The 18738-nt window shown below is 40.3% G+C and overlaps 1 protein-coding gene across 3 annotated transcripts in view; it reads left to right on the top strand.

Annotated features, from left to right (window-relative positions):
* Positions 1 to 232: 232 nt before the first annotated feature.
* LOC111646186 (E3 ubiquitin-protein ligase Midline-1-like) overlaps positions 233 to 18738 on the top strand; it is a 56516-nt gene continuing 38010 nt past the window's right edge. For 2 of the 3 annotated variants that reach the window (XR_015436410.1, XM_023395616.2), the window contains exon 1: positions 17177 to 17449. The gene's annotated coding sequence lies outside the window, so the exon portion shown is untranslated. Of the gene's footprint in view, positions 418 to 17176; positions 17450 to 18738 lie in introns of those variants that run through there. The other variant, XM_023395617.2, reaches the window with a different exon arrangement.

Below are 18738 nucleotides of genomic sequence, written 5' to 3'. Positions count from 1 at the left end.
CACGTAATGGAAGCATGAGTTTCCCAACCGCTGGACAAAGCACTTGGAGTGCTGGTTTCCTCAGCCCACTTCACGCTCGCCTGAGCCTGAACACATGACAAGTAAAACCCGAAGGCACTGGGGTGGGGGGTGGCTGAACAGGAGGGGGAGGAGGGGAGATGCAAGAAAAGATCCTAAGTGTTTTGATTTGCTTGTACGCAGGGTGTATGGATGCGTGAATCTGTGATCTCTCTCTCTCACCTTTCTTTTCCATCTCTCTAACTCACTCTCTCTCTCTCTCTCTCTCTCTCTTTCCCTCACTTTCTCTCTGTCTGTCTCTCTCTCACTCTTCAAGGTTACTCACTATTGTTTTTCCAGACTGGAATCATTGCACGCTTCTCTTCTTTTCTGTCGGAGGACCATGTGAAGCTCTTGAATGTAAGTGGCTCCTTTGTTGCTTAATTCACTTTCATTGGGACCAGTCCTTTAGAGGCAATAGGTTTAGGGTTGTCTTTTTTTTTTCCTCGTAGCACATGCACAATGGGATGTCATACATCAGAGGGGTGGAGTGGGTCGGGATGAGGTGGGGGTGTTTAGGGGGCTTGCCTACTCCATGTGGTCCAAGCGTGGGAGCTAAATGCACGTGTATGCTACTGTCATTGTCTCAGGGTAGCTTTTGTGCTGCTTTGTCTTTAGTTTTTAACTTGATTTTCTGCATGTGTTGCTCATTGACTTTTGTTTGGCTCTGTATTGTTTGTATTTGGTGAACTCAAAATGCTTGATTATAGATCTACACAATCCTTAGTTTGACTGTAAGTAGACAGTGTACTGGATTTCTGAAATGAGCAACAGAAGCAGAACACAAAAACAACTATTTTTCATACATGAACAATAGAAACACAACAGTCTGTTATTTAAATATATCAAAAAAGCTACATATTAAGGACTTGAGTGGCTTATTGCTATTACTTAATGGTGGTTATACACATCTTAAATTAAGTTCAATTTTCAAAATTGAAAATTATTTCCAACCATTTATTCCTTTATATATAAAGGCAATTCATCCAATGAATGTATATCAACTCTACAATCTGCAATACATTTGTACCAATTTCAGTGATGATGGTCATAGCTGATTAATTCAAGGTGTATGTTTGTGTATTTTACACTTGTCTAAAATATAGTTTAACCAAAGAAACAGAGGACTACAACTATCTGTTCTGAATGTTATGTTTGTGTTTTACCACTGGCTTGTTAGCGGTACACTGCAAGTACCCAGAAGACCTTTGTTTATTTAAAATATCATCCAATTTATTCTTTGTTCTCTACGTACATGATCCAATGGACAAATTGCTTGTTTGGACTCATGTCCATATTAAGGAAGGCAATGTTCCACATTTAAACTGAATATATCATAAAGCCCAATCTTCTGCTAGTCAGTATAATAGGCCTTGTTTGTTGGGTCTGTTAGTCGCTATGGAGACTTCAGAATATTTCAATTATGAGAACACATCATGCAAGATAAAAAAGAAAATGGTACATACACTTTAATTTAAGTCTTCAAATCTGGAAAAATTAATTAGGATACTTTAAATACAAGCCCAATGAGTCTACTAGCTTCTCCCACGAGCTGTCAAAAACTTGCTGATGCTAAATAATGTGTGCAATGATTTGAATGAACAAGCAAATTCCTAACTTCTAGAAAAAACAACTTTGACTGACAGAGAGGTATTTTCTCATTATATTTTACTATAATGATGATTTCTGCAGAATTATTCAGATTTAACTTTGTTTGTGCTCTCGCCTCCAAACCGAGCATTCTTCATTACAATTCTACCTCTACTTGGTTTTAATGCAAATGTGCACTCACTCTTCTGCACAGATTAAACAATGCACTTCAATTTCATATGATAAGTAGTTTGCTTATTCCTTCTGTTCTATATGAAATTCTGTGAGGTTCCATCATCAAACTCCCTCCCATGGTTCACTGCAAAGCAATGTGTCTGAAAAGAATTGCAGCTGACATGGCCAATGAATAATACAAATGGTGTATATATGTTGTTATCAATTATAGACAATTTTGCTAAGCTGAATGCTGAATATAGAGATGTACGAACAGGTGCGTTTACCTACACTACTCTTTCATGGTTATATTTGTGATTGTCCTCGTTAAATGTCAGTGTGGACTTGTTTTTCAACTGCTGACACAATGAGGATGCTTTCTGCAGAGTGTTTGGTTTGTTGAAGGCTCACATACAAACACACATAGCTCTAAATATTGAATATCAATGTAAATGCATTTAGCTGCTGGTGCAGTCAGAGGGACCTCTCCATGGCTGACTGAGTAGCTGGAATCTACAACTTACTAAGTGCAAGATAAATGAAACTTATCTTTGCTTTCGACTAAAAACTATATATGAAACATTTTTTTCAAAAGACTCAGAAAAACAACCTTGTTTTGTCGACTGATGGCAATTCATGTTTCAGTTTGTGCAACTCTGACATGGTTTATGAGTTGGAAATCTCTGAAAATGTGACAATGTTTGACTTTCTAAGGAGATTTCCCCACAACAGCAGCAATACTGACTTTTTAAGACATTCTTTTACTTTATTCATGAGGCCCGATGCACTTTAAATTATGCTTATCTTTTCTAGATGAGGTTTTTAGGATTGCTGGTCATGTGTTGACCTTTTTTTTTTCAACATGGATGAAATGTTTCATTATTCACTTCTACCCGAGCCAACAAACGTGGTGAGGTTGCCATTACTACAGTGGTCATGCAATTCATAACATTCCCAATCCATCCCCTTCCCCATTATGGATGCCACACACTCGATTCCCTTATCAGTGCTGACATGTGGAGAGGGAGGTACTAGTGAATGCATTAGTGTGACAGTTGCATAGCTGGAGCTACTGGCGCTGAGTTAAAATGAAGTGAAAATGGTATGTGGAGGAAGGCTTAGATACTTGATGCTTACCTGGAGCATACATGTGAATTCCTGGCTAGTCAGAGTGCAGGGTAAAGGTGTTGGAGAAAGCAAAAAAATGGCTAGAGAGTGAATTAAAAGTAGAGAAATTTGAGTGGGAGGTATCACTCTTCTTTATTCCGCACAAGCAGCCATTCCTTCTGCCAGAAACATAAAACATTTTTGCTATGAAAAAAGAAGATTTGTTGATTTAACTATAAGATTATAATGTGGTAATACACATCGAAACATGTCCTCTCCTTTTGATGTCCCAACTATTTGCACTATGCTCAAATTATTTTCACTTTTAACACCCTCTTTGCCATATTTGGAGCCCAGCAGGGTCTCAAGCTTGGAGGCCTTGGCATCATCGACTGCCAGTGTGTCCAATCTTTCTCATGCCTAGCCAAAACCCCACTACTTTCCAGCTATAAAATCCCATCTCTCTGCTGAGGACTCAAGAGCTTGGCATTCAAGTCTCAGCTCCCAAACAGACAAAATCTGGCTCTTTGCCGCCTCCTTGTCTTGTACCAAAGCTCAAGAAAAAAAAAAAAAAAAAAAGGGGGGGGGGGGTTGGAGAGAAGAAGGTGGGTGGTAGGAGGTTTAAATGAAAGTTGAGGCATTTTATTTGCAATGGCCCCCTTTCATCCACCCTGTGGGTATTGGACTGTATGAATGGGCTGGTTTGTTCCACGGGTGACCAAACATGGCACTTGAATGTTTATCTGCACAATGACAAAGCTTGAGAGAGCCAAAGACACTTGGTGATGAGATGGACCGTGAACTAGTCAAGTGCCCTGTTCTGTTCAGTCTCCGCTGAACACACACAGCTTTGGCTCGACAGCAGATTTAGCCATGTTGGAGATCCAACTTCTTTCAATACATTGTGTATTTGTGCCAGCCTCTACAGGACAATAGTGAGGTCTTACTATGGTTAAATGTGATGGGAACCTTGTACAGACAGCACTACCTATATGAGAACTCACACTCAGGGTGAAAATAATCTTCAATGGAACACAATAGAGCAACTTACAAATGCTAATGTGTAAAGACTGGACATGATGTTACCTTGTGATTGAAAAGTTTCATACAACTGAGTTGCACTGAAATTAAGCTACAGGTATATTTACTTTTTGAAACCAGATTAATGCAATTACTAATTAAATTGCCAGGTCAATTGGGTATTACCAAGATCAGCTGATAGTAATGAGCCAGTGGTGTAACAACAGCAATGGTCAGCATCTAGGTTAAAAAATGTTCCCAATAACAAAGAAATGTTTTCAAGGTTTGAAATATACTACATAGCAATGCTCAAGCATAAGCAGGTTAAGCTAATGGATGGATGGTGTAAACTTAACCTAATGACATGATAACAAAGTAGACCTATCAGCTAAATAGATGCAAAATGTGTCTTATGGACACTCACTAAGTACACTAGACAAAAAATAATTACTCTGCGAACCAGTGTTAAAAAAAAACACTACCAATTTACAGTTGCTCATTGCTTAGTCATGCAAGATTGCAGCCCCAGGTCATCATGAATGAATGGTCAGTGATGTGTGGAGTATTGCCATAGAAGGACAAAGATTGATCAGACTCCTGATATTTTTCACAGTTAGAATCAACAGAAGCTGATGTGTGACTGTCAGAATAAGATGCAACAGAAAAAAACCTCCTGAATACAGACAGAAGCTAATTCAAACAAGATCTTTCCCCAATCATAATAGCTGACACTGTCTCATCTCGTTTACAAAGTCTTTGTGTCTGTGCAGCTTAGTATGCCATTGATTAACACTACAGCTCGGTCTGCATACTGCTGCCTGCATTAATTGGCTCTTTGATTAGCTGCAGCTCAGAGTCAGTGTCTGGCCTACAAGCAGAAGTGGATCGATGTGTCCTCGTGGAGACTTCATAAAATGGGAAAGCAGTGTAGGGAGAGCCGGTCCCAAAGCTGGTAGAATCTACTTCAGTTTTATCACTGTATCATGATATTACATCATGCCCCCCCCACACCCCACCCCATGTGATTCCAGGAAACGATGCCAACTAATTATGGGAGCAGGTTTCCTATGTGCAGCGTTGTGATTTCTAAGCAAAACCTCAAAGCATTCCAGTGCACTCTCATTCATTAAAAATATACATTGTAGGATGACAACAAAAATTCAAGCTATGCTCCAACACGTTCAGCTCAGAAAGAAAATAAAGAAGACTCTGATTTAACTAAAACAACCACAGGACAACAAACTAGGCTGGCCAGCAGACAATGGAGACAGAGTTAAGATGTTTCATGCCACGTCTCACAGTGCTGCCCCAAATAAATCCAAAAACATCCAAACATTGTGGCACATTCAGCCTTTCCTGTCAGAAAACATAATCCTAGTCATCATGTTCACATGCACTGTTACTACGACGACTAATGACAATAAAAGATTGTCTAAACACAAATCCATTGTGCAAGCTTGTGAATGACAGAGTGGACAAGTCGGCCTTTAATATCACTTAAAAAACAATTCGATTTGCGTGATGTCCAAACAAAGCATGACAGTCTGCTAGATTCTTACTGGGGATCTGATCACTTTGGGTTCACATTATCCTTGATGGAAAAACCACAAAAGGAATGTGTCTAGTAAACTAGATCACAGTCACCAGACTGTCCTGGAAAACCACTCTCAGTGCAGTGCTGAGGGGAAAGTTCATATCTCTAACTTGAACTTGACCTGTAAGAGCATCACAAATCATGTTGCATCGCCCAAATCTGGGTGCAACTTGATCAATATGTATTTCCTTAAGGGTGTAGATAATTATTTTGACTTTTGAGTTACTGTGAAGATAGACAGAACTATTCCAAGGAGAGATGTTCAGTATCATTCTATGCATATTTTCTATGTCTATATTATTCTAAAGTTAACATAAAGTATAGGTCGCTCACACATACCATATTGATCAGTGTCAGGGGTCAGGATGCATCAAATGGGATATTTCTTATATTAAGACTGGAATGAATGCAGTGTGTTTCCCCATTTCTGCTGGTTTACTGCAGTGAAACTTGAGGCCAGAGAAGGGAAGGAGAATACAACCTTTTCTTTATTTATCTTTTATTCCAGGAAACTTTAACCTTCCCAAAAGATGATCTTCTCTATAAAATCTCCAATGGTGTAATGAACTAGTCAACTCGTGGTTCAAACAATGCTTATCTCCCACCACCTGCTCTGTTTGATTTATGCATCCACTATTGGTATCTGCACACGGTTCTGCATCTGCAACTGGATGTTTGTTAAATAGGAGGTGATACATACTCTAAGGAAGGACCAGAGTTTTCTCTGAGAATGGATCCCTTTGAGCAAATAGATAACGTGTGCTGAGATGTATAAAGCTGTGCATTCCGAGGCAGAGTAATGCAATATCACTAATGGTCTTATAGATTTTTTTGTTTGTTTTGGAGAGCGGTACCAAAACAGACACACACACAGACACTCACAGACACACAGACACACAGACACACACACACACACACACACACACACACACACACACACACACACACACAAAGACAGACAGTCCCACACTGTCTCTCTCTAAGCTTTGGAAAAGGGCCGTGGGTGGTTTATTGATTGAACCTCTGAGGTCAGAGTGTTTACGTGTGTGTGTGTGTGTGTGTGTGTGTGTGTGTGTGTGTGTGTGTGTGTGTGTGTTGCAGAGTGGCCCTGTGTGTCTGAAGCTGGCAGTATTTATCTGTGCTGATGTTTGAAGAATAGAGACGAGGTGTTGGCTCGGCCTGAGGGCATAACTCCAGCTTGATAGAGAAACAGGACACGCAGAGAGGGCAAGTAGCCATGTTGGAAGCAAATGCCATTCACTTTAAGAAGCTTTGTCCCCTGGGATGCACCTCTGTGCGCCAGCAAAACTACCTGTCTGTCTGCCCGCCTGCCTGTCTGTCTAAATACTGCATTAGAAGTGACTCAGATGTTTGTTCTGCTTTGAGAACCTCCTTCATTTTTTATTAGTGAGCAACTTTCTCAAGTACCCAGACTTGCCATGGAGTGTGAGCTGAACTGAATTATTATACAGATAAATTCTGAACAACTGAAAATCCAGTGTGGTTGAGTAGTTAGCACTGTCAGCTCAAAACAAGAAGGTCCTGTGTTCAAATCTATATTCTACTTGTATCTCCATCATTTATTTTGAGAGCTCTGGTTTCTTCCCACTGTTCAAAGACTCAGATTTGTACATAAGTGTTGACTGTGAACAGCTGCCTATGTCTATGTGTTAGCTTTGAGATTGGGTGTGGGAGACTGGGTGTGCTATGCCTCACATGTGAGCTGGTATAGGGACCAGTCTCCAATGACCTGCACAGGGTAAGCAGGAATAGATCATGGATCGATGGATGAAAAGTAGTACATGTTAATATAAAAAAGAAAGACACATGTCTAAATAAAAACATGTTTTTTGCCATTTAGAACACGAGTGGTTGTAGTCTGGACATACGCCAACCCCGTCTCCTAGAAATTACATTTATATACTACTACTTTGCAACAGCAAATGTTTGATTGAATCTTCTATAAACATAATGAAGGAACTTTAAATAAATGTATCCACAAAGTCACATAACATCAATACTGAACATATTAGAAACATGTTGACTGAGCTTAGTGGTTGGTTTAATACTGAAACTGTCTAAAGTAACAGGATGCACAAGAAGGAACATGTTTACTTTAATAAAATTTAATTGAAACGTGATCTTTTGCCAACTTTAACTTCAGTGTTTTTGTTGCCTAAACCTAACCACCTGCTGTGCTTAGGATGTCTCTGCAAAAAAAGTGTTACCAGAAGACATAATTCAATTGCATATGCACATATTCCTATGGTCATTTTGATTTAGATCCAGCCGCAGCTTTCACTGTCTTTCAATTGCATCAATCATCATCATCAAAAGGTGCAATTATTGCTACTCTCCCGATTTCTGTCATTCAGAAGTTCATATGACAGGATATGATAAAAATAAAGGTCATTAAACTCATCTTAAAAATGCTTGACTATACACAATATGTACTCCCTTTGAACAACTTGAACAAACATACATAACTGAGGAGTTAAAGACACAGAGGGAAATATTTTGTATGTTCCTATGAATAACAAGTTGTGCCTTGAAGAAGCCCTAAACATCATAATTTACGATTATTAAAAATCAAACCTCAGCCCAATAGAGTTTATTAATAATTCAAAACATTAATGATCCAACTGAGACCACCATTTATTCCATTTATAATTCATCGCTGTCCTATACTGTAGTCACACTGCCATCACACTGTGTGAAGACCCCTCCCCACCTTCATACAAAATGCATGTTCTTTGATTAATGCTCCAGCTTTCACTGACTGCACTCCTCTCAGTCGTCATCTGCATCCCCAGCTAGCATCTTTTTATGGCCATAGGAGATACATAAGTTTCTATATTCACCAGGAACAAAGTGAGATGTTCCCACTTCCTGCTTAGTGTGTATGTGTACAGCATGTGTGTGCACTCACTGTCTCAGGTGATGGCAGGCCCATAAAACAGAATATTTTTCTCACTGCATAAACCATTGCATTACATTAACCAGCACTATACATATACACACACCGGGGTGAACTACGCTGCAGGGACAAGAGCAGGGGAGGTCGGAGAGCCTGACTTTCACTTATAACTTATTCATGCTTCACGCCGTCATTTGGCACACCTGGGAAAAAGTCGATTTCTCTCACAGTGGGGAGGCTCATATAAAGCAGCGGTATATGACTTTAAAATAACAACTTGCTCCTCAAATGTCTTCACATAGAATTTCCTATTACCTCCTTCTTCAAGTTTTCAAATGACAGAGTTGGACTTTATTCTGTAGCCAAGCTGCTGTATGGTATTGTCACTGCATTTCTGGGCCCACAGTATGAATCAGTGTCCCTGCTGGAGCCATTTTGGGCAGGGTTGGTGAAATTCATCCTAAAAGGTCACAAGGGTTAGGGTTCAGGTCGGGCTGTCTATTAAGGTATTTCATCTCCCTGCACATATGACTAGTTTTTATTGCAGTTGAGATTAGAGCACTTCAGATTGAATTTATTAGGAGTGTGAATACAAATACAGGTTAGGCATTGTGGAGCGGTACCACACGTTGATGCACTAACTGCAGGGTCATATACAGTATTTGAGATGATTAGTATGGAACACTTTGAAAAGCTGTGTGATATAGGACTGTAGTTCACAGGAGAATAAAGAGGACAACATAATGATCTTCCTTCCTACCATGGACTCCAAATTTATAGTTTGAATTAGATGTGCTTTTACTCTAGGCTCAAAGGAAGAGAAGTGAAGAGAATTTTTTTATGCCTCATAACACCCTTATTTCACTCAACACTAAATGGCAGATATACTGTAATCTCCTCTGTAGGAGAACTTTAATATATAATGTAGTGACGCCTGAAATAGCACATTAGCCTAAAGAAACACATATCTGTGTGAGACAGTGAACGCCTGAGAGGCAGCTGATGCTCACCAAGTGTCCATGATATTCATTGACCTATAATCAATGTGCATTTCTCTCTTGACAATAGGATGATCTGGCAGAAAATCTTCTGGCTTTGTTGGCCTTGATAGTGAGCTTTGACATTGGTTTGAGTCTCTATAAACCGTAAACTAAACTCTTATTTGAAATAAACACAATACTTTACTTTTGGCACGTTCACCAAAATGATTAACGATACAAAACCTTACATAACATCGGAGCCACTTCCATTCACTTGAAACTGTATTTATCCATTTCTTGGCCACTAGTTGATAGTATTGTCTGTCTTTCACTGTCACACACCAGGGCTTTTTCACTAACAACAGTTTCCTGCTGTGCCTAGAAACAGCACAGATGAGAGGCTATGTTAAAAGGATATTTACAAGCTGTCTGGCAAGAAGCAGACACTAAAGAACTTTGAAGATTCAGCACTGAGATTCCTGGATTAGTGACTTAGAGTTTTTTCTATGGCTTTTCTCAAAGACTTTGCTTTGCAAAAATGTTAAAGGGCTGCCAATTAAAACTGATTTATAGGCATTTGTTAACTCTAAAAAGATTATTTATCTTAGAAATTAACAGACTTGAAACTGAATAAGAAAAAAATATATAATTTCATCATAAACTCTGACTTTTATGCTAATGCTAATGTTTCTTCTCTGACTGATTGAGTCAGTTTTCAGTGGGATAATGTGTTGTTGTCGCAGTGAACCAGCTGGTGTTGGTTTGGGTTGAGGGCGACCAGCCGGGGATGCGACTCCCTTTGTGACAGTTTGAGGACACACTGGGCCCGCTGACAGCTAATGATGATGCCGCCTGACACCCGTATATGTACGTGTGTTAATGCGTGTGTGCGAGTACATCTGTGTGTATGTGAGTACATCTGTGTGTATGTGTTTAGGTTTATCAGCATCTGTGTGTGTGTCCATCCTCGTGGACTTGTGTGCATGCTTTTGGGCATGTATGTGTTTGTGTGTGTATGGGCACATTTGCATTAGCCTGGATGATGTTGCAGTGAATTCCTTTACTGTGACAGAGAATGACCTTGAGCTGTAGCTGCTGGTGAATGTGCCAGATTCCAGCAATAGATCTAGATCTGCGTGTGTGTGGTGTGCATGCATAATGTACAAAGCCACTACTGGATGCTCTTATCTTCATCTAAAGCCTGAAATCTGACAAGGAATACATATTCTTTCTCCATTGTCCTGGATGATGTTGTTTTTATTGCATCCAATCTGATGTCATGCTTGACAGGAGCCAGCAGGGTAAAGATGTTCACAACTACTGTTGATTCAGAGTTTATTATTACTCACTGTGACCTCAGTTGCCTTGTGCTTCCTATTAGATATTCCCAAACAGCAGTGAATCAAAATATTTCTGTTTATCAACTGACCTGTCTTTGATTCTCTGACTCACAATGACTGAAAGCATCGTGAGCCGTGTTCCCTGTCCTGTTTTCTTAGAGAATCTCATGGCCTGTACTCCCCTGAAGCACCTCAGGGAATGTTTATGTCAGATCACACAGACAGACCTGACTGCACACACACACACACACACACACACACACACACACACACACACACACACACACACACACACACACACACACACACACACACACACACACACACACACACACACCATCCATCATCTGTGTTTTAACTTGCTGATTCATGTGGTAAATGTGTGATTTCCAGTGATAATGACTCACAATAGTTGCAACTATTCGTAGTGGGCACATTGAAAGGGTCACTTCACCCAGACTAAAGTGAAAAAAGTTACCCCTAGCTGCATCTGTATCCATCCAGACTGCTTCATTTTTCATCTCCCTTTCCCCTCTTGATTTTCCGACTACTCTGCATACCAAAAATACTGCAGCTACATTTTAACGTTTATCACCTCGACTTCTTTATCTCTTCCACTCCCGACCCCCCTCCCTCCACATCTCTTAATCTGTCTGTTTTGCCCCCCCCCCCTTCTCTCTTAAAATCTGTTTTCAGAGCATTTTTCTGTGTATTAGTTTCTCCCTGATTCAATCATTTTATCAACCGAGGTCACTTGACAGAGACAGATAGCTCGTAGACACTACAGCAGAATCTCCATAACAAAACACTCTGAAATACTGAATACAGCCACAGAGTTCCTACTTCCTTTCTCTTCTAATCCCAAACTGAGCTTCAAAGCAGCTGCTGTGTCTCTGCTCGGCTGATACCAGCTGTACATCTTCCCCTCACTAATTGAAACCAGTCCTTTACTACCCGCATGTGAACTTGCTTTTGAAAGCCAGAGGTCAGTTTGAGGAGAAATGTGTTTGACATTTTCCCGAAGTGCCTTAGCTGTGACTATGAAGGTGCTCAAAAGGTCACAAACACATTTTTTTGGGGGGCACATGCAAGACATGGTTGCACTTAAATAAGTAAACGTATGTATGAACAGCTCTACAAAAGACCCTCCCATGAGTCATGCAATATGAATGCATATCTAACGTATGATCACTGACTGGGGAGGTTTTAAGACACTGTATATCTGAGTTGATGCATCTGGAAGATAATATGCTGATGAAGCTCATGTGTGTATGGATATTTTAATGTATATGTGTGTGCTTGCATGAAAGGATGCTGACTTGCATTGTCGGATAGCCTACAAAAAGTGTCTTTTTGCATTCATTTTACCTGGGAGGTTGACTAAGAGCCATTTAAAATATCAAAGTGTTGTGGTCACGTGTCTATGTGCACATATGTGTGGTGTAAATCCTACAAACCCCAGGCTACCCACAGCGACGGTGCCCTCTACAAAAGGTCTTGGTCATAACCCTGTCAGACTTTATCCCCCATAATGGTCTCACCCTGAGAGCAGAGACGGACTCCGCCGCATTCCACTCATTCTTGGTTGTTAAAAATAAAACCTCTCTAAACGCAAAGTAGAGGCCAGCTTTCCTAAAGTAGGAGAGTTGTCATGAGAGGGCTGGAAATGGAGGGCAACAATAGAGTCAAAGGTTTGTTTTTTCCCTTTACATTTCACAGAAACGGCAGCAGCTAACATAAAGCAAACAATAAAAACACTAGTTTAAATATATTGATTTTGTTTTCCATAGCAGAGCTTTAATTGTCACAACCTCTTTCATTTCTTGTTTGCTTGATTTCTAACAAGTGACAGGAATAATATCCTGACAAATCATGCCAAATGACTACATTAGATACACAAAATGCTCCAGGATAGTTTTTTAAGAGCACAAAACCAAGTCCTTGTAGAATACTAAAAAACTGACACAAAACAGCTCAACAATTTCTCACTGACTTTTTGGCTTAACAGCAGTACATGAAGAACTGAGGGGTTTCTTTCTATTCTTTATAATTGAGATTTCTTTTGAGTTTGCTTTGTTCAAGTTTCCCAACAGTTTTGTATGCTCTGTGTTTCCTTCTATTTTGTCCCTGGTATAGAATGTGAGTCACTGTCTCTTGCAGATCTTACATGTCCATTGCGCCTGGCAAATCAAGTCATTATGATTCTGAACTCAATACTCTCCATTTCTATTTGCACATTATCATTAGAAGCTGTGGAATACCACCAGGGGCAAGATGGGAACATATAGTTCAAGGTGAAAAACTACCACTCGACTTTGCAGCATTGTGGCAGAGGACACTTCACAAAGCCTTAGTTACTGTGTCTGCTGGGAGACTTGAATGTAAGAAGAGTCCTTGTGGGTGTGCTTTATTTAAATTTTATTAAAAATGCTGTTGCATAACCCCCCATGGCTAAATCACTGTATGTGATGCAATGACTGTACAGCATCTCTGTCAACACTTTGCATCAGTGCAATAATAGAAATTCAGTGTTCCTGCAGGTAATTAAAAACGAACCAAACTGGAATTTTTTTAAGGTGGTCCTGAGAGATCGACACACTGCAACTTGAGAAAACATGTAATTAGGTAAAAATCATTCAAATGAAAAAACCATCTCCAATATGTGCAGCACTTAGGGATACAATGCTGCACAAAATGTCTTGTAAACAAACAACACAACCAAATACAGAAATGCACTAATGTTCACTGCAGTGCTGAAAATTGATTTATGATAAGTACACAAACAAAACTTTACCAACTTATATATATGCTGTCTTATGACAACAGCAGAGTATTAGCAAGTATTTAAGATAAAAATGCAAAAAAATTATTAACTGGTACTAAAAATTGTGTAACTTAAGCAAACCGCAGCAGTGAGTCTCTTCAAACTCAGCAGGCAGCAGGAATCAGGAGTAATATCCACAGGCTAACAGGCTAACAAGCACTGAGTATACAGCCTGATTGTGGTACATGAACAAATCTGGAGAGCCCCTTCGGCATGATCCAGTGTATGGGCTGCAGTTAAGTATGTACAGGAGGTGTCGATGGAAGTGAGCGTGTACGTGAGCTCGTATCAGCAGCAGCCGAGTCGGGCTGAGTCAAGTATACAGGTTTGTACTGGTTAATAGTGCCAAATGGTCTCAAAACATGTTTCAGGTAGTCACTACTTGCACTGGTTAAAACTGGTTAACTTTGGCACACAGTACTCAAGTGAGTTTGTAACTCTATTTATGGTTGTCATGCTTTCAATTATATGGCGGACAGGCAGGTTTGTAACACATTAAAATAGGGCAACAATCCGACACTCACACATAGATTGATGAAATCTATGTAGAGATCAGTAAGCAAGGTTTGAAGCTGCCTAGAACTTAATCGTTAAGCTCATGACTTAGAAGCTGAGTCACTGTGTAGCAACTATTTTCTGTGATGTGTGATTCTATAAAATAAGGGAGCTGGAAAGTATACAACCTCACTGTAGAGGTATATATTTTCCTCTTTTTTGAATCATAATTCTAACTGTGTATGTGCCTATGTTTTCCCTCTTGCTGTGCTTTGGGAACACAGTAGAGTATTCGAAAAGTTTGTGGTCCTGCTGTGGCTGAGAACTGACCCAAGATGGAAACTCTTTCCTCGTCCTTTTCCAGAAGAACATTCTTTAGCAGCCGCCTCACCTCGACTGATCCCACTCCAACCACTCGAAACACACAGCCAAAATCCCCACCAGAGTACACACACACACACACCGACAGATATCCAAATCCAACCATTTTACATTATTATACTGAAGGCCTATCATATGAAAAAGCTGTTTAATGGAAAAGGCCATCACCCATAACACCTATGCTAATAGCCATGCAACACATTCTATAATTTTCTCGTATACTTTAGCTACTCGCTACTTTATCTCCATGATCACTGGAATTTGTAAATGTGTTAAATTTCAAGAAAAGTTTTGGTGTGGAAACTCTTCACTGAATCCACCAAATAACCTCCATTTGAGATCGTTGAGCCAAAGCTGTAAAAAGCACATTTTAAGGGACCTAAGAGAAATTCCAAAACACTTTATCTAATTGTAATCTCTGTCAGTGCTTGGCGTTTCAGTCGTGCATTCAGTTTTGGACTCGCTTTCTGGAACCTATCAGACCCAAACAAACAGTTTCATTTGATGCATAAAACCTAATTTTTTGGCCAAAATACTATTTCTGGCATCTCAAACAGGATGGAATTAAACCCACAACCCTTTTCAGAGTAAGAACCATGTTCTACACTAAAGGATTCATTGCCCTAAGGCAAAATGTTAGGGATTATTTGGTGTGTATAGCTACCAATGAGCAGCAAGCTCTCAAAGCTTTCACATTGCATAGACCGAGAAGATCTAACTAATGGTTTGGGCTGATAGCTTTCCATTTTTTGGTTTTATTCTGCCTTTTGTTATTTTCAATAGCCAAGACGGAGAGCACTGTTGACAGAGTATCAGACATGACAGGAGGTACAGTTTCCAATGAGACAGCTGATGAATGCTGAGGATTGTTGATCAAAGATTGCAGTTATGGCAGGACGGCGTGCCTTGTGTGGGAGGGTAAATGACTGACTTGCATCTTGGAGATTAATTTAAGCTGCTTTCCTTGTGGGCCACATAAAAAAAGGGGGTTGTTTTTATGAGTAGCGGCCAAAACAGCTGAAGTTTCAAGGTGGAGAAAGAGACAGGGAGACAGCAGGGAGACATACAAATTAAAAAAAACTACAAGGGGTGAGTTGCTGCTGAGGATGTGTCATGGATGCAAATGTGGAGACAGATAAAATGTTAATATACAGTAAATTCACAAAGAGCCTTATGACAGAGACTTTTCTGCTTTATTAGAAGTATATATTTTTATCATACTTCCTGATGTTTTCACATTTTTAATTGCTCTTGATTGTGTGTGCTGTTCACACAAACCCAACTCTTCCTCCTGTTGGTGTTGACATCTACTTACAAGTCGGAAAATTGTAATTATTCTCACTACAATATGACATCAATGTGGCTTCAGCTACTGTCAATGATCTGAACATTTCTAGCACAGATGTTTCAAATTAAAAGCCTTCCAGCAGCTAAAAGGGCATAATCCCTCCCTGTCTTTAAAGGCTTTTAATGTCAAACGTCTACATTGAGATCAAAAGAACAACAAAGTAGAAACGATTTGGATTAATTAGTGGATGAAACTTTAAAAAGAGAAACTGAGAGGAACAAAGAGGTGAGTAAAACATGTCTTTGTTGTTCTCTTGATGTGAGTCATTACAGTAAGGGTAATGTCACCGGCTTGAATGGCTTTCACCCATTTGTTTTTAGTCTTCAACATTAGTGTTCCACTCAGCTAAACTAATGAATAGATAGGGAGCAAAGCGATGATAAACTGTAAACAGTGTGCAGAGATGCTGAAACTCGGCATTTACTGTTGCTGATCCCAATAATACTAAGTACTGAAGGTTCAAAAACTCCACAGGTTTTGAGTTGGACGGTGTGTAAAAACAAAGTGTTGGCACATTCTGTACCTGGAATACGGACTTCCATTTCCTGACATAGCACATTACTGAAAGTGAACTGTGAGGCCAGCCATGATGGTTGAGATTTAGCACTGAAACAAGAAATGTATGCTTGAATTTGTTAGTTACTCTGCTTCAGCTGGGAGGATGAGTAAATATTCATAAGACAGGAGTGTAATCTTAGCATATATTTGAGCGCTAGCCCTTATTTGTCTGATTTTCACAACACGATTATTGTGGCCAAAAGAATTCACAGAAATGATATTATTGCGGTATCTATAAAACATTTTTGAAAAATTAATTAGACTCAAATGCGAGCAGGAGGTGGCGAGAGAGTCTGTAGCCATGACTGTACAAGAGTGAATAAAATTAATAATTATATTATTACACTTAATGGATAGTGAAAAGGCAACCAGATCACATTAAGGTCTTCTTACTCAAAGCAAAATGGAACCTGGCTTTGGACACACATCCACATTCAAGTTTGCATGTAAGCAAGCATATGAGCAAAGACAAATAGACACACACACACACACACACACACACACACACACACACACACACACATACGTATGTATGACAGATTTGACTGCAAACTCACACTTGCACACAGACAGCCCAGACTCCACCCCCACTGGTTCAGTGATTGGCCTACTTAGAGGCGGGGCAGCCCACTGGCAGATTTGAATACAGGGAAACAGAGGGGGAGGGATGGACAAAGAGGAGGAGGAGGAGGGGCGGGGAGATAGAGAGGGGGGCGGTGCACTAGTTTGTCCCTGCTCTCTCTCTCTCTCTCTCTCTCTCTCTCTCTCTCTCTCTCTGTCTCTGTCTCTCTCTCTCTGTGTGCCGGGTCAGGATGGAAAGGCTTACACAGGCAGGGGAGGAAACATGTCATGAGAGGTGATGACACAGCCACAGAGACGTATCCACATCCTCACTGACTCCCAACTTCGCTGCCCGCTGCTGCTTCTACCGCTGCTGCTGCTGTTGCTGCATCCCACAGAGGAGAGAGGGAGCCAAAGATAGCCTCCATTCTCTCTCCCCACCTCTCTCTCTTCCTCTCTTTTTCACTTTGTTTGTGGATGATGGGATTTTAATCATGTGGAAGGTAAGAGGAAAAGAGGAGGAGGAGAAGGGAGCTTGTTTTGTTTTCTTATGCATATTGTAAAATGGGTCTGTCTCACTTTGTGTTCCTCTTAGTTTACTTACATCTATGAGAGTCTCTAGGGGATTCCCGCATGCTTTCACCCTCTATCTCAGCTCAGACACTATTCTCAGTGGAAATGAGGAGTGGAAGAGTTGAGTGCCAGCATTACTGGAATGATAATGATAGAGCAGTGGCTTCGGGACTCAGCCAATGAGAGTTGTGGAGCCATCTGTATGATGGTCAAGGAGAAACTTTATGTTTACAACAAGGAGTCTGTTTTTATTATATGGTCTATATAATTATGAATGAGTTGTTTATTCCTGATTGGTTTAAATGTGTCAGTCTTTGAGCTCTGAGCAAATTCTGCTTTACAAAAAGTTTAATTATATGTTCTAGTCTCATAAAATATGCGGTCAACTTTGACAAATGCAGAATTGCTTCAAGAGTAGAGTCAGTGGTGAATTTGATGGCATGTCTTTTTTTTTCTTCTTTTTTTTGGGTCTTATATTTAACAGGTTCACAGGTATTGACGCTGACATTTTTGAGTATTGACCAGAAAAACATTAAACATTAAATCGTGTGTGTGTGTGTACGTGCGCATGTGTGCGTGGGTGGGGTTATGCTGCGTGTGAGAGTCTGTTTTGTGTGACCCAATTTCAAAGAGCCACTGTGTGTTTTGGTGGTTGCTTGAAGCCCAAGACACATAAAGACAGGAGACAGTGCCTTGAGGGATGCTTAAAATGTATGTGTACTTGAGTGCTGGAAGTGCGTTTGAGTATGTGAGTGAGGGTGAGTCGCTTTAAAAGGTCCAGAATGTTTGGTCCTTTTTGCACTTAGGAGGGAGCAAGTTTGACAGTGTTAATTTAAGCGCTACAGGGGAGAGGACATGTCTAGCTAGATGACATTTTTTCCCAAATTTTGGTGTGTATTTGTAAATGTAACACATTCAGCTACGATACAGCCACATGCAGGTCAAGGCAGTGTACGCTCTACATGTTTTTCTTCTGTTCACGCCGGTACAACTCTGTCATCGTCTGTTTTCAGAGCCTCCCAGAGGTCAGGTTATTCAATTTCACAGAATCTCCTGTGTGCTGAGGCATGTATCTGTACATGTGTGCGCAAGTGTGCATGTGTCGCCTGTGTGCTGGAGCATGTGGGTGACAGCTGGCTGCCACAGGCTCAGTGCTACTACTGATCCTTCTCACCTGCCATGGGTCACAGGGATCAAGAAAATCCAGGGTCAGTGTTTG

This window comes from Seriola lalandi, unplaced genomic scaffold (genome assembly GCF_002814215.2).
Source record: "Seriola lalandi dorsalis isolate HSWRI2012SDOR001 ecotype SW California unplaced genomic scaffold, Sedor1 jcf7180002054966, whole genome shotgun sequence".
Classification (NCBI taxonomy): domain Eukaryota; kingdom Metazoa; phylum Chordata; class Actinopteri; order Carangiformes; family Carangidae; genus Seriola; species Seriola lalandi.
This window is presented reverse-complemented; position numbering and strand designations above follow the sequence as displayed.